Source organism: Trachypithecus francoisi, unplaced genomic scaffold (genome assembly GCF_009764315.1).
Source record: "Trachypithecus francoisi isolate TF-2019V2 unplaced genomic scaffold, Tfra_2.0 Lachesis_group10, whole genome shotgun sequence".
Taxonomy (NCBI): Eukaryota; Metazoa; Chordata; class Mammalia; order Primates; family Cercopithecidae; genus Trachypithecus; species Trachypithecus francoisi.
In genome coordinates this window covers 125775863-125789824 of record NW_022681455.1, presented here as the reverse complement: position 1 = coordinate 125789824, position 13962 = coordinate 125775863, and the positions used below count along the sequence as shown (strand labels likewise).

At 48.6% G+C, this 13962-nt stretch overlaps 1 protein-coding gene and 1 long non-coding RNA gene across 2 annotated transcripts in view; one reads left to right on the top strand and one right to left on the bottom strand.

Moving 5' to 3' along the window:
- Positions 1-1244, bottom strand: part of KIAA0513 (KIAA0513 ortholog) — a 66890-nt gene extending 65646 nt beyond the window's left edge. The window contains exon 1 of the mRNA XM_033219198.1: positions 1126-1244. The gene's annotated coding sequence lies outside the window, so the exon portion shown is untranslated. The remainder of the gene's footprint in view (positions 1-1125) is intronic.
- Positions 1245-1338: 94 nt separating this feature from the next.
- On the top strand, positions 1339-3537 carry LOC117088794. The gene is made up of 2 exons (XR_004439329.1): positions 1339-1476; positions 2997-3537. It is a non-coding gene; the product is annotated as an uncharacterized LOC117088794 (long non-coding RNA).
- Positions 3538-13962: the final 10425 nt, after the last annotated feature.

Here is a 13962-nt window from a genome sequence, read left to right as displayed (position 1 = left end):
CCCTGCTTTTAGGTTGAGGGAGGGGGTTGCCTCTAAGGAAATGAATCTGAAACATCAACAGCAAGTCGCAGCCTGGCTAAAGCAGCCTTGGCCCTGACAGCTGTCAGCCTGCCTCTAACACTGACTCACCACAGCCACTACCTCCACGTCAGGGGCGCCTCACCTGTGCCAGATCAGAGGCTGTTCCTGCACAATCTGGAGCCTGGGACTCATGCCTGGCCCCTAACTAGAGAGGAAGAGGACCCGGCTGGTGCCCCTGCAAAGTCTTTTTTTCCTCTTCCCCTTTTCATCTTCCCACGTCTAATCAACCTGCAACCCAGGGAAGCACAAACCCAGGACAAGGGCGGGGATGGGGGGCACGCACCCAGCTCCAGAACACTCAATTCTGCCCTTTCCAAGATCCTCTAAACGTGTTCAATTCCATCTGATCCAGCGGTCCTAAACTGAGCTGCTAAAACCGCATTTCCATTGCTATGCTCTCTGCAATCCTCCCCTTTGCTCACTGGCCCATCAAGAGCAGAGGGAAGAGGCAGAATGGACAGGGGTGGCCACCCAGGCCAGGAAGCCCCTTTCTCTCACCCCACTCTGCTAGCCCCGGGAGCGGCGAGGCGGCAACTTCATCAAGCCGGAAACACGCACGATTCGCCAATGTCTTTACCCCCTGGGTCCCTGCACCCTCTCCCCAGAATGCCTTTGCAGGAGTCCGGGGTTTCTTCTTCCCCCAAGACTGGGACACCAGCTCCATCCCAAAGCCACCTGCTGCCACCATCTGCCCCGGGTTTGGGGGCGCCTCCTCCCGGCAGCGGCCCGGGTTGCACTCATTCACCGGCGTCCGCACTGCCCCTCCGCCCATGGGCTCCCGGCGACCTTCCTCTATTCCCTTTGCCTCCTAGCAGGCGAGGAGGGCGAGGAGGCCGCGGACAACCGCGGCCTGAGCCCCCGGCCCGCGAGGCCCCGCCCCCGCCTACCCCGCGGACCCCTCCTCCCTCCTCGCGCCCCTGCCCCACGGCGCTCTCAGCTGTCACCCCTCGCAGACCCCCGTCCCGGGTCCCCGCCGTCCCTCCCGGGTCATTCTTCCCCTCACGAGCCTGTCAGGCCTGCCTGAGGCCGCCCCACCGCTCTCACCGCGGGCACACAGCAAAGCGAACCGGCGCCGTCGGACTCCGCGGCTGCGGCGACTGCGCCGCCCGCGAGCAGCCGGGTCTTTTCCCGATGCCGCGGCACGAGCTGTCAGTCAACCGGACGTGCCCGCCTCCAGCCCCTTCTGCGCAGGCGAGAGACGGGTCGTGCCCTCCCCTCCCAGGAGGGGCGTCCCATGGTTGGTGTCACGTGACAGGGCGGAGCCTGCGGGGCCCGCGGCCTGCCCCGCTCGGTGGGTGCGCGCCGGGGGATACCTGGAGCCTTGCTTGCTGTTCCTTGAGGCTGGGTGTTCTCGGGCTCTGGGAGGAGTGGGTGGGGCAGGCCCGGTGCGTACAGGTGAGTGGGTTACTTCATGATTTTGTTGGGGGCATGAGAAGCGCCAGCAGGGAGCTAGGAAATACCGTCTGATTCTAGTTGTTTCCTCGCCTTGGGTTTCCCTACCTTTAAAACAAGCGTGGCAGTTACCCGCCCTATCCCGTAGTTACGGTGAAGGCATGACATTAACCAACATACCTTTAAAATTCGTCCAGCGAGGCTTTGAGCCGGAGCTAAAAATAATAATAATAATAAATAAATGATATAAATTTTTTTTTTTTTAATTTTACAAAAGAAAAATCTCCGGCGAGGATACATGGTATGGAAGAGCAATCGGAGGCCAATATATATATATATATATATATTTTTTTTTTTTTTTTTTTTTTTTTTGAGGCGGAGTCTCGCTCTGTCGCCCGGACTGGAGTGCAGTGGCCGGATCTCAGCTCACTGCAAGCTCCGCCTCCCGGGTTTACGCCATTCTCCTGCCTCAGCCTCCCGAGTAGCTGGGACTACAGGCGCCCGCCACCTCGCCCGGCTAGTTTTTGTATTTTTAGTAGAGACGGGGTTTTACTGTGTTAGCCAGGATGGTCTCGATCTCCTGACCTCGTGATCCGCCCGTCTCGGCCTCCCAAAGTGCTGGGATTACAGGCTTGAGCCACTGCGCCCGGCCCAATATATTTTTTAAAACGGGGCATCTTTGAGACTGGTAGATTCCGTCTCAGCTGCTCCATAAATTCTAGGCCAGTCGGCATCTTTTCAGCAAATACAATAAACACAACGTTCAGGCCATTCAGTTTCTTCTATGTCTCCTCAATTAAAACAAAAAACGTTGTTTAAATAGAAGTGCTGCCTTTGGACGCCTTTTTAGTTCTAGAGGAAGTATGGAAACATAAACTGACAGCCCCTCCCTGGTAATTTGGGGGTTATGTCAAACTCGACTCTAGCACCTAGCAAAGTGGAGAATCTGGTTCTGGAGTATTAACTGACACCTCGAATTTTCTGAAGATGTTTGTACAACTACATTCCAGGGCTATAATGCTCCTTCTGGTAGCTCCTTAAATGAAGTGATCAAGCCCTGTCTCTAAAGAAATGCAGTGATGTTTGAAATAGAGCTGAATGTCAATTTTAGAAAACGGTGGGTTTTCTGAAATTGTGGGAGTTATGCAGGAGAAACAAGTTCTACCACTTAAGAGAAAAGATGGCATATGGATTGATGATCGAGTATCTGTCCCACACCCCAGGCAGAAGTGATAGTCCTTGGAAAGATGTAGACTTGAACTGTAGACTCCTTGGGAAAGTTTAAGGGAACACATGAAGAAAAAAGCTGGGAGCTGCAGTGCCCTGAGGATTATGGAGTCTTCAGCACTGTAGCTCCTTCTGGTTCATTCCAGATTTGTTTGACCAACTGGGTGTGGCCACCATGCATGTGAAGCTGGAACTCAGGGCGTCTCCAGCTTGGTGTGAATTCAGTTTGTGTCAAATACCCCTCATTCTTTTACATGGTTGCTACAGGTGAGTGAGTGCGCTTTTGGTCTCTGCAGGGTTCTGTCCTGAGTCCAGCAGAATGCAAGTGCCATGTTGTAGAATTCATGGGAATGGAGGAGGATGGATGCCATGGGTGAAGAAACTCCTTCCCTGGGTCAGCAAGTGAACCCCTCACAAGGCACTGACTTATGCCATCCTGACCTGCCCTTGCACTGCCAGCTGCTTGGGAGAATTGAAAAAAGGTGACTCATTTAGTCAGATTCTGTTTTAGGGGAATGTCATGCAGACCCTTTCCTGATGTTGTAGAAGGTTTTCTGACCTTGTCAAAAGGTTACAGAGAGGCAGATGACATGACCATTTTTTAAAAGAGGAAGAAAGTGAGTTCTGCAAACCACAGATCAGTGAACTTGCCATTGGGCCTGGAAAATCTTCAGGACAGATGACTTAACAAAAAAATATTTGTGACCTCTCCGAAGATGAAACAGCAGTGACAAAGACCAAGTCACACTAGGTTAACCTTATTTCTTGCTGTGAAATGTATAAACTGGTAATTCAAGGAAATATGGTGGAAATATATATCTGGACTCGGAAGGTTTATTTCCCAGGATTCTTTCAGTTACTAGTGATGGAAACTCAATTCAAACTGGTTTTTAAAAGAGAGGGGGCCGGGTGCGGTGGCTCACGCCTATAATCCCAGCACGTTGGGAGGCCGAGGCGGGCGGATCAAGAGGTCAAGATGATCGAGACTATCCTGGCCAACATGGTGAAACCTGGTCTCTACTAAAAATACAAAAATTAGCTGGGCGTGGTGGCGTGCGCCTATAGTCCCAGCTGCTCGGGAACTGAGGCAGGAGAATCGCTTGAACCTGGGAGGCAGAGGTTGCAGTGAGCCAAGATCTCGCCATTGCACTCCAGCCTGATGACAGAATGAGACTCAGTCTCCGTCCCCCCACCCAAAAAAAGAGGGAATATATTGGCGGACATAACTAAAAGGCTCTGGGGTTAACTCAGCACGATCCAGGGGCACAAGTAATGTCATCAGAACTTGGTCTCTCCCGCTCTTCACTGCTCCTTTGAGTTGGCTTCAGTCTCAGATTAAACTTTTTTTTTTTTTTTTAATAGTCTCACTCTGTCACCCAGGCTGGAGTGCAGTGACGCAATCTCATCTCACTGCAACCTCCGCCTTCCAGATTCAAGCGATTCTCATGCCTTAGCCCCGCAAGTAGCTGGGAATGCAGGTGCGCACCACCACGCTTGTCTAATTTTTGTATTTTTAGTGGAGATGGGGTTTCACCATGTTGGTCAGGCTGGTCTTGAACTGCTGGCCTCAAGTGATCCACCTACCTCGGCCTCCCAAAGTGCTGGGATTACAGGTGTGAGCCACCGTGCCTGGCCTCAGACTAGGTTCTTTGGAGTGTCCTCCAAGAGCTCTAGACTTATATTATCTCAGCTTAGCAGCCTCCACGGAAAAAAGGATCTTCTCTTTCAATGCTTTCAGCAAAAGCCCCAGGATTTCTTCAGAATGGACTGATGCACCTGTGGGTTCACTCCCTGGAACCAATCTCTGAGGTCAGGTTGTTGGAATAACTGGATTGATCAGATCTGCACAGGAGTAGGGGTCAGCCCCACTCACACTACTTGAGTGGAGAGCAAGGGAAGGGAGGCTCTTCCCAGGAAACTGAGGTGGTCTGGCCAGAACAAGGAGGGTCAATTCTGGACAGGCAGGGAAAACCTACAGATATCCAGGATGGAGCCTCTGCTAACATATCTCATGACATTGTATAAAGGACATGGGAAGGTGGTAGGAGAAGCCGTAAAGTTATTGGATGGCTAAATCAATATTCAGAAATACTCTGGCTGGGCACAGTCGCTCACGCCTTTAATCCCAGCACTTTGGGAGGCCACGGTGGGCGGATCACAAGGTCAGGAGTTCAAGACCAGCCTGGCCAACATGGTGAACCCCATCTCTACTAAAGATACAAAAAATTAGCCGGGCATGGTGGTGCATGCCTATAATCCCAGCTACTCGGGAGGCTGAGGCAGGAGAATCGCTTGAACCTGGGAGGCGGAGGTTGCAGTGAGCCGAGATCACACCATTACACTCCAGCCTAGGCAGCAGAGCAAGACTCTGACTCAACAAACAAACAAACAAACAAAAACCTCTGAGACCAGTTGCAGGGCCTCATGCCTGTAATCTCAGCACTTTGGGAAGCCAAGCGGGTGGATCACTTGAGGTCACGAGTTTGAGACCAGCCTGGCCATCGTGGCGAAACCCCATCTCTACTAAAAATACAAAAATTAGCCAAGTGTGGTGGCACATGCCTATAATCTCAGCTACTTGGGAATCTGAGGCAGGAGAATCGCTTGAACCCGGGAGGCGGAGGTTGCAGTGAGCTGAGATCCTGCCGTTGCACTCCAGCCTGGGCGACAGAGCAAGACTCTGTCTCAAAAAAAATACTTAGAATAGATTGGGCGTGATGGCTCATGCCTATAATCCCAGCATTTTGGGAGGCCGAGGCAGATCACCTGAGCTTAGGAGTTTGAGACCAGCATGGGCAACATGGTAAAACCCTGTCTCTACCAAAAATACAAAAAATTAGCTGGGTGTGGTGACACATGCCTGTAGTCCCGGCTACTTGGAAGCCTGAGGTAAGAGGATTGCTTGAGCCGGGGAGGTAAAGGCTGCAGTGAGCCAAGATTGTGCCACTGCACTCCAGCCTGGGTGACAGAGGGAGACCCCGTCTCAAAAAACAAACAAAGAAATACTTTGAATAGAGGATGAGTCCAAAAAACAACTATACAAAATAGGTGATATGAATGAGCACCAGTTCTGCGTGTGTTTGACTACCATGCCTATTTTTCCTTTGTAACAAATCACCACAAACTTATTGGCTTAAAAACAACACAATTGGCCGGGTGTGTTGGCTCATGCCTGTAATCCCAACACTTTGGGAGGCCAAGGCGGGTGAATCACCTGAGGTCAGGAGTTCAAGACCAGTCTGGCCAACATGGTAAAACCCTGTCTCTACTGAAAATATGCAAATTAGCCAGGCATGGTGGTGCACCTGTAATTCCAGCTACTCGGGAGGTGGAGGCAGGAGAATTGCTTGAACCTGGAAGGCAGAGGTTGCAGTAAGCTGAAATCGCGCCACTGCGCTCCAGCCTGGGCGACAGAGGCAACACTCCATCTCAAAAAAAAAAAAGAAAATAAAACCATAATTTATTATCTTACAGTTCTGGAGGTCAAGGCCTAAAACTGAGGTGTCAGCAGGGCTGTGTTCCTTTCAGAGGCTCTAGGAGAGAATTGTTTGTCTTCTCTGGCTTCTAGAGGCCACCTGCATTGCTTGGCTTGTGGCCCCTTCCTCTGTCTGCCTAGTCAGTCTCCTTTACTCTGGAACAGATCCTCAGCTTTTCTTTGTCCTTTAAGACACTGATATTTATTAAGAGTACAGGCCAGTTGTTCCATAGGATGTTCCTCAATTCAGATTTTCCTGATTGTTCCCTTATTATTAGAGTCAGGTAACACATTTTAGCAATAGTGATGCATAATTAAGTTGTGATCTCAGTGCTTCATATCAGGAGGCACATATTATCTGTCTCATTATTGGTGATACTATGCTTGACCAATGGTGATATATTTCTCCACTGTAAAGGTACCTTTTTTTCCTTTGTAAGTAATCAAATTTGTGGGGAAGATACTTTGAGGCTATTTAGATACGCTGTCTTTCAACAAACTCAATGAACTTTCAACTAGTGGTTTAGCATCCATTAATGATAAGGCTATAGTGGTCCCCAAATGTTGAGTTTTCTTCTTCTTCTCATTATTACTAAGACGGAGTCTTGCTGTTTTGCCCAGGCGAGAGTCCAGTGGCACAATCTCAGCTCACTGCAACCTCCGCCTCCCGGGTTCAAGTGATTCTCCTGCCTCAGTCTGCCAAGTAGCTGGGATTACAGGGATGTACCATCACGCCTGGCCAATTTTTTTTGTATTGTTAATAGAACCGGAGTTTCACCATGTTGGCCAGGCTAGTCTCGAACTCCTGACCTCAAGTGATCCAACCACCTTGGCCTCCCAACGTGCTGGGATTACAGGCATGAGCCACCGTGACTGGCCGAGTTTTCGGATTCTGTTGCTCCACCTACATTTGTTAGTTGACATTTCCCTGTATCTGTCTTTGCCCTTTTCTCATCTGTTCTCCACAAAGCAGCTGGAGGGCTCTCTTCTCTCCTCCCCCCTCCCCACTCCTCTCTCTTCTCTTCTCATCTCCTCCTCTTTCTCTCTTTCTCTTTTTCTTTCTTTCTTTCACAGAGTCTTGCTCTGTTGCCCACGCTAGAGTGCAGTGGCACAATCTCTGCTCACTGCAACCTCCATCTCTTGGGTTCAGGTGATTCTCATGCCTCAGTCTTCTGAGTAGCTGGGATTATAGGTGCTGAGTAGGATTATAGGTGCGCGCCACCATGCCCAGCTAGTTTTTTGTATTTGTTTCTCTTTAGTAGAGACAAGGTTTGACTATGTTGCTCAGGCTGGTCTCAAACTTCTGGGCTCAGGTAATCATCTCCCCTCAGCCTCCCGAAATGCTGGGATTACAGGTGTGAGCTTCTGTGCTTGGCCTGGAGTGACCTTTAGAAACCACAAATGTGCTCTAGTCCTTCAGTGGCTTCCCTCTGCCCCTCACACATGCCAGCGTCCTTCTCTGTTGCTAGGGCCCAGCATGACTTGGCCCCTTCCAAGCTGTCTGCGTGGTCTTGAGGCGCTTCCCCTTGCCCTCCACACATTGATCCTCGCAGGGCCTCAAAGATTCCATGCTCCTTTCTACCATAGGACCTTGCTGCATGTCCCTTTGCCCGGAACTCACTTCCTTTCACTTCAAGCTCCTTTGCTCAACAAATATCCACGTCTTTCATGTGTCACATCCTAAAGGAATCCCTGCATGTGACCTCCAGACCAGGTCAGAGTCCTGGGTGTATCATCTCAGCAAATAAATAATATCCTCCTCCTCCACAGAAACACATGTTTGCGATTACACATTTGTGAAAATGGACCTAAGCTCCGTAACAGGCAGCAGCTTTGCCTAGTTTTGCTCACTCACGTGTCTGCAGCACTGAGCATGGTGCCAGGCACACTTTTTGGATGAATAAATACGAGTTTAAATCAAGGATCGCGGGGAGAAGGTAGACAAGACGACTGGGCTATTGTAGCCTGAGAACAAATGGGCAGGGGCTTGCTTCTAAAGGACTCGGTGGATGTGGTCATGGCACCCCCTTTAGGAGAACCGTGCCTAAGGCAAGCCCTTCCGGAGGCTGGCTTGGCACAGAGCTAGGATTGTGGGCTCTTTCGAGAGGGGTGTGGCGCAGCCGAAAGGGCAGAGCTTTCATAGCCCAGTGTTGCTCATCCGCCAGCTCGCTCTGCTTCTGCACTTCATTTGGTCAGTGGCTTACATCTGACTCTCAGTTTCTGCAGCTGTACAAAGAGATTTCACAGGGTGGTGAGGATGAAGTGAGTCTATGGGTGGTATAACAGCAGCTAACAAGTTCAGGACACATTTAGGGTGGCATCCTGACTCTCCACCTCTTCACTGTGTGACTGGGAGCACACTGCTCAACCTCTCTGGTCCTGTTTGTCTAGAAAAGGGACCAATCATAGTGAGTTCACTCATTCATTCAGCGCATATCTATTGAATGTCTACTTTTTCAAATGTTTTTAGTATTTATTTATTGGAGACAGAGTCTTGCTCTGTCACCCAAGCTGGAGTACAGAGGTGCGATCTTGGCTCACTGCAACCTCTGCCACCTGGGCACAGAGCCATTCTTCTGCCTCAGCCTCCTGGATAGCTGGGATTACAGGTGCCCGCCAACACGCCTGACTAATTTTTGTATTTTTTGTAGAGATGGGGTTTTCACCATGTTGGACAGGCTGGTCTTGAACTCGTGACCTCAGGTGATCTGCCCGCCTCAGCCTCCTAAAAGTGCTGGGATTACAGACGTGAGCCACCGCACCTGGCTGAATGACTACTTCTTTTTAGAGGCAGGGTCTCACTATGTTGCCCGGGCTGGCATGCAGCGGCTATTCACATGAGTGCCTACTTTTGGACAGGCAGTGGGGACACAGTGAACAAGACCAACAAAACTCCCTGCCTTTTGTGAGGCTTGTGTTCTGATGAGGAATAGTCAATGGGATAAGTGAAGGATACAGGTGAGACATGAGATGTGGCAAGGAGTAAATCAGGGAAGGGAAGTGAAATATGTTGCAGGAATGCACAGGGGCTCAGGGAGAAAAACACTTTCTGAGTCAAGTCCCAACGGCCACGAGAGAATGAGCATGGACTATCTTGGGCATGCTTGGCACTCAATGAGTGGCCCCACACAAGGCTTTGCCAAGCACCCTCCCTCCAATTCCAGACCTGCTCCACCCACAGCGGAGGTGAGGTGGCCTGCAGAAAAGGAATTCAGGGACACATCACCCTCTTTGGGTTTAAACATCTAACACCAGAGGTTGTGGAATTTCAGTCTTCCGGCTTTCCTAGCATGGCTGTTGAACTCAACATCACAAACTCGGTGGGAAAAATAAGAAACAACCCAGACACCCGTCCGGAACAAGCCTCTGATTTTCCACTGCATAACCCTTTACAAGTTTCTCTCTCCCCACCAGCATCTACTTGAAATAGAGAATACACCAGCCAGGTGCGGTGGCTCACGCTTGTAATCCCAGCACTTTGGGAGGCCGAGGCAAGTGGATCACCTGAGGTTGGGAGATCGAGACCAGCCTGACCAACATGGAGAAACCCCGTCTCTCCTAAAAATACAAAATTAGCCGGGCATGGTGGCGCATGCCTGTAATCCGGCTACTAGGGATACTGAAGCAGGATAATCACTTGAACCTGGGAGGCGGAAGTTGCGGTGAGCCAAGATCGCGCCATTGCATTCCAGCCTGGGCAACAAGAGTGAAACTCCAACTCAAAAAAAAAAAAAAGAGAGAATACAAATAAATGTACATAACTGAATGATTTTTACCAAATGAACATCCATGTAACCAGCACCCAAACCAAGAGATAGAATATCACTAGCACCCTGCCCCCCATGCTCCCTTCCCTTCAATGGGAATCACTGCCCTGCCCTGTCTTCCTATACCGAATATCAGTTTTGCCTCTTTTTATTATATTGTATGTACTCTTTTGTGTCTTGCTGCTTTTACTCAACATTATGAGACAGAAATAATACAGGGTGGCCACAGGAGAATTAAATTCCAGTCAGTAGTTTCACATGACTAGAGGCTATGGACTTATAAGACCCTGAAAACCAGGATGTGGGTCAAGCTGGCTAAGATCAACTGGACCCAATATGGCACTGGATGTGACCAGGTTTCTCCTAGGACCTCAATATACACTCATTAACATCCTAAACACACACCCACTAGTGTCTCGAAGATTCCAAGAACACCCAGATTTGGTGTAAAAATGGGTGGCACCACAGTTCCAAGAAATCTCCACCTTTTCCCAGGAATTTTCATGAATATTCTACCCCTTGGTTAAAGAAACCCATAGAGGTAACAACCTCAAACCCCTTTACACGTGACTTTTGAGTGCGCCCACATTCCCTTGAGAGTGTACTTTTCCCTTCGCAATAAATCACTGTGCTGTCACTCTTTTCTGACTTACCCTTGACTTCCTTATCACAACAGTTTCAAGACCCTGGACACCAGCTGGGGTTGAGGTCCCATTGGTTTTTGGGGATCTCTCCCAGCCCACTGGTATCAATTACATTTGTGAGGTTGATTCATGTGGAGTGTTGCATGTCTGTTTATTGTTGTTGTGGCACAGTATTTCATTGCACGAATATGCCACAATTTATTCATTCTGTTCATGGACATTTAGGTTGTTTCAAGTTTGGGGCCATTATGGATGGTACTGCATGAATGAACATTCTAGTACAAGTCTCTTGGTGAGCATAGGATGTGCATGTTCAGTTTGAGCAGCTCCTCCTATGAGTTGTCCGGGGCAGTTTAACAATTACTCTTGGCTGGGCATGGTGGCTCATGCCTGTAATCCCAGCACTTTGGGAGGCTGAGGCAGGTGGATCATGAGGTCAGGAGTTCAAAAACATCCTGGCCAACATGGTGAAACCCCATCTCTACTAAAAAAAATACAAAACTAGCTGGGCGTGGTGGTGGGCACCTGTAATCCCAGCCACTCAGGAGGCTGAGGCAGGAGAATGGTTTGAACCCGGGAGTCGGAGGTTGCAGTGAGCCAAGATTGTGCCACTGTACTCCTGCCTGGCAACAGAGCGAGATTCCACCTCAATAAAACAAACAAAAACCAATTACACTCTCACCAGCAGTGTGTGGAAGTTTGGTTGTTCCGTGTTTGGCCAACTCTTGGTGGTGGTTCATTCTAACCATTCTAGTGGGTGTCTGGATACTATTTCATTGTGGTTTAAGTTATCAGTTCCCTGATGACTAATGCGAAGATGAGAATGAGCACTTTCTTTTTTCTATTTCTTTTTTTTTCTTTTTTTTTTTTTGAGATGGAGTCTTGCACTGTCGCTGAGGCTGGAGTCCAGTGGTGCAATCTCGGCTCACTGCAACCTCTGCCTCCTGGGTTCACGCCATTCTCCTGCCTCAGCCTCCCAAGTAGCTGGGACTACATGTGCCCACCACCATGCCTGGCTCATTTTGTGTATTTTTAGTAGAGATGGGGTTTCACCATGTTAGCCAGGATGGTCTCAATCTCCTGACCTCATGATCTGCCCGCCTCGGCCTCCCAAAGTGTTGGGATTACAGGTGTGAGCCACTGTGCCCGGCCTCACTTTTGTATCTTTCAGATACTCTCTTTCATAAAGTATGTTTGGTGTTTTGCCAGTTATTCTATTGGGTTGTCTTATTTCTTTGTAATTACATTTTTACATAAATTTTTTAATGTATGTAAAAATGAATACATGATCATGATTAAAAAAATTGAACAAGTTGGCCAGGTGTGGTGGCTCACGCCTGTAATCCCAGCACTTTGGGAGGCTGAGTCTGGTGGATAACCTGAGGTCAGGAGTTTGAGACCAGCCTGGCCAACATGGTGAAACTCTGTCTCTACTAAAAATACAAAAAATTAGCCGGGCATGGTGGCGGGCACCTGTAATCTAGCCTGGGCAATGAGAGTGAAACTCCGTCTAAAAAAAAGAAAAGTAAAAAAGTGAATGAGTTATAGAACTATTTTTTGTATTTTTTTTTTCCAGGGAGATTCTGTGCACAAAGAAACATATAAAATGTATATAATCCACAACTATTCTTTTTTACACAAATACAGTTTTACACAATACACTTGACAAACCTTGAAGACCGTTCATATCGAACAGAAAAATCTGTTTCAGTTTCTTTTTACAATTGCACAGCATGGTATTCCATTCATGAGTCCAACATATAAGACTTTAATATACTGATGGGTGCAGAGGGTGATGCTAGTTGTTTGCTTCTACAAACATGCCACAGGAATTCATCCTACACATAGACTCACCCATCTGCACAAAGATGTTTGCATCTGGGATTTCCAAAGAGAGGAAGTCCTGGGTCAAGGGGTATATGAACTTACATGTTTGTGACTCGTGTTGACAACTTACTCTGCAAACAGTACAACAAATGTGAAATTGTACCAATTTGGTTTGCCCTGCAAACACAGGGTACTTGTATTACCAAATCTTTACCCATCTGCTAGGTGAAGAATGGTATTTAGGCTGGATGCAGTGGCTCACACCTGTAATCCCAGCACTTTGGGAGGCCAAGGTAGGCGGATCACCTGAGGTCAGGAATTCGAGACCAGCCTGGCCAACATGGTGAAACCCCATCTCTATTAAAAATACAAAACTTAGCCAGGCTTGGTGGTTGGTGCCTGTAATCCCAGCTACTCGGGAGGCTAAGGCACGAGAATCACTTGAACCCGGGAGGTGGAGGTTGCAGTGAGCCAAGATTGCACCAGCCTGGGCGACAGAGCGAGACTCCTGTCTCAAAAAAAAAAAAAAAAAAAAGTATTTCCTTATTTGTTAAATTTGTATTCACTCCTTTCTGAATGTGGCTAAGCATCTTTTCACATATTCGAATAAAGCCTCTACTTTAATTTGTTGTTGTTGAGATAGGTTCTCTGTTGCCCAGGCTGGAGTGCAGTGGCATGATCTTGGCTCGCTACAACCTCCACCTCCCAGGTTCAAGCGACTCTTCTGCCTCAGCCTCCCAAATAGCTGGGACTACAGGTGCCCGCCACCACACCCAGCTAATTTTTGTATTTTTAGTAGAGACTTGCCTGTGCCAGGGCTGAGCCTCCACTTTAAATGGGCTATATTTCCTGTGATGAGGGCTTAGCTGGAAACAGCTCCTGAAGATTTGGTTTTTGCCTGAGGGAGACACAAAATAGACCCTGTACATGGGATGTTCTGCATCGCTACACAACTTGTAGAGGAGATTTTCTGCTCCTAGGCCTTCAGTGAAATCAGAGAGAGGCAAAAACAGAAAACAAACACAAATTCTGTTGAACCAGTTGAACAGGAAGAAACCTTCGAACTCTAGTCTAGGGGCCAGGCACAGTGGCTCACACCTATAATCCCAGCACTTTAGGAGGCTGAGGCGGGTGGATCATCTGAGGTCATGAGTTCGAGACCAGTCTGGCTAACACGGTGAAACCCCATTTCTACTAAAAATACAAAAAAAATTAGCTGGGTGTGGTGGCGCATGCTTGTAATCCCAGCTACTTGGGAGGGTGGGGCAGAGGAATCACTTGAAAATGGGAGGCAGAGGTTGCAGTGAGCTGAGATCAAGCCATTGCACTCCAGCTTGCGCAACAAAAGCGAAACTCCGTCTCAAAAAAAAAAAAAAAAAAAAAAAAAAAAGAAGAAGAAAAAAGAAATCAAGTCTAGGCCGGGTGTGGTGGCTCATGCCTGTAATCCCAGCACTTTGGGAGGCCGTGGCGGGTGGATCACCTGAGGTTGGGAGTTTGAGACTAGCCTGGTCAACATGATGAAACCCCATCTCTACTAAAAAAATACAAA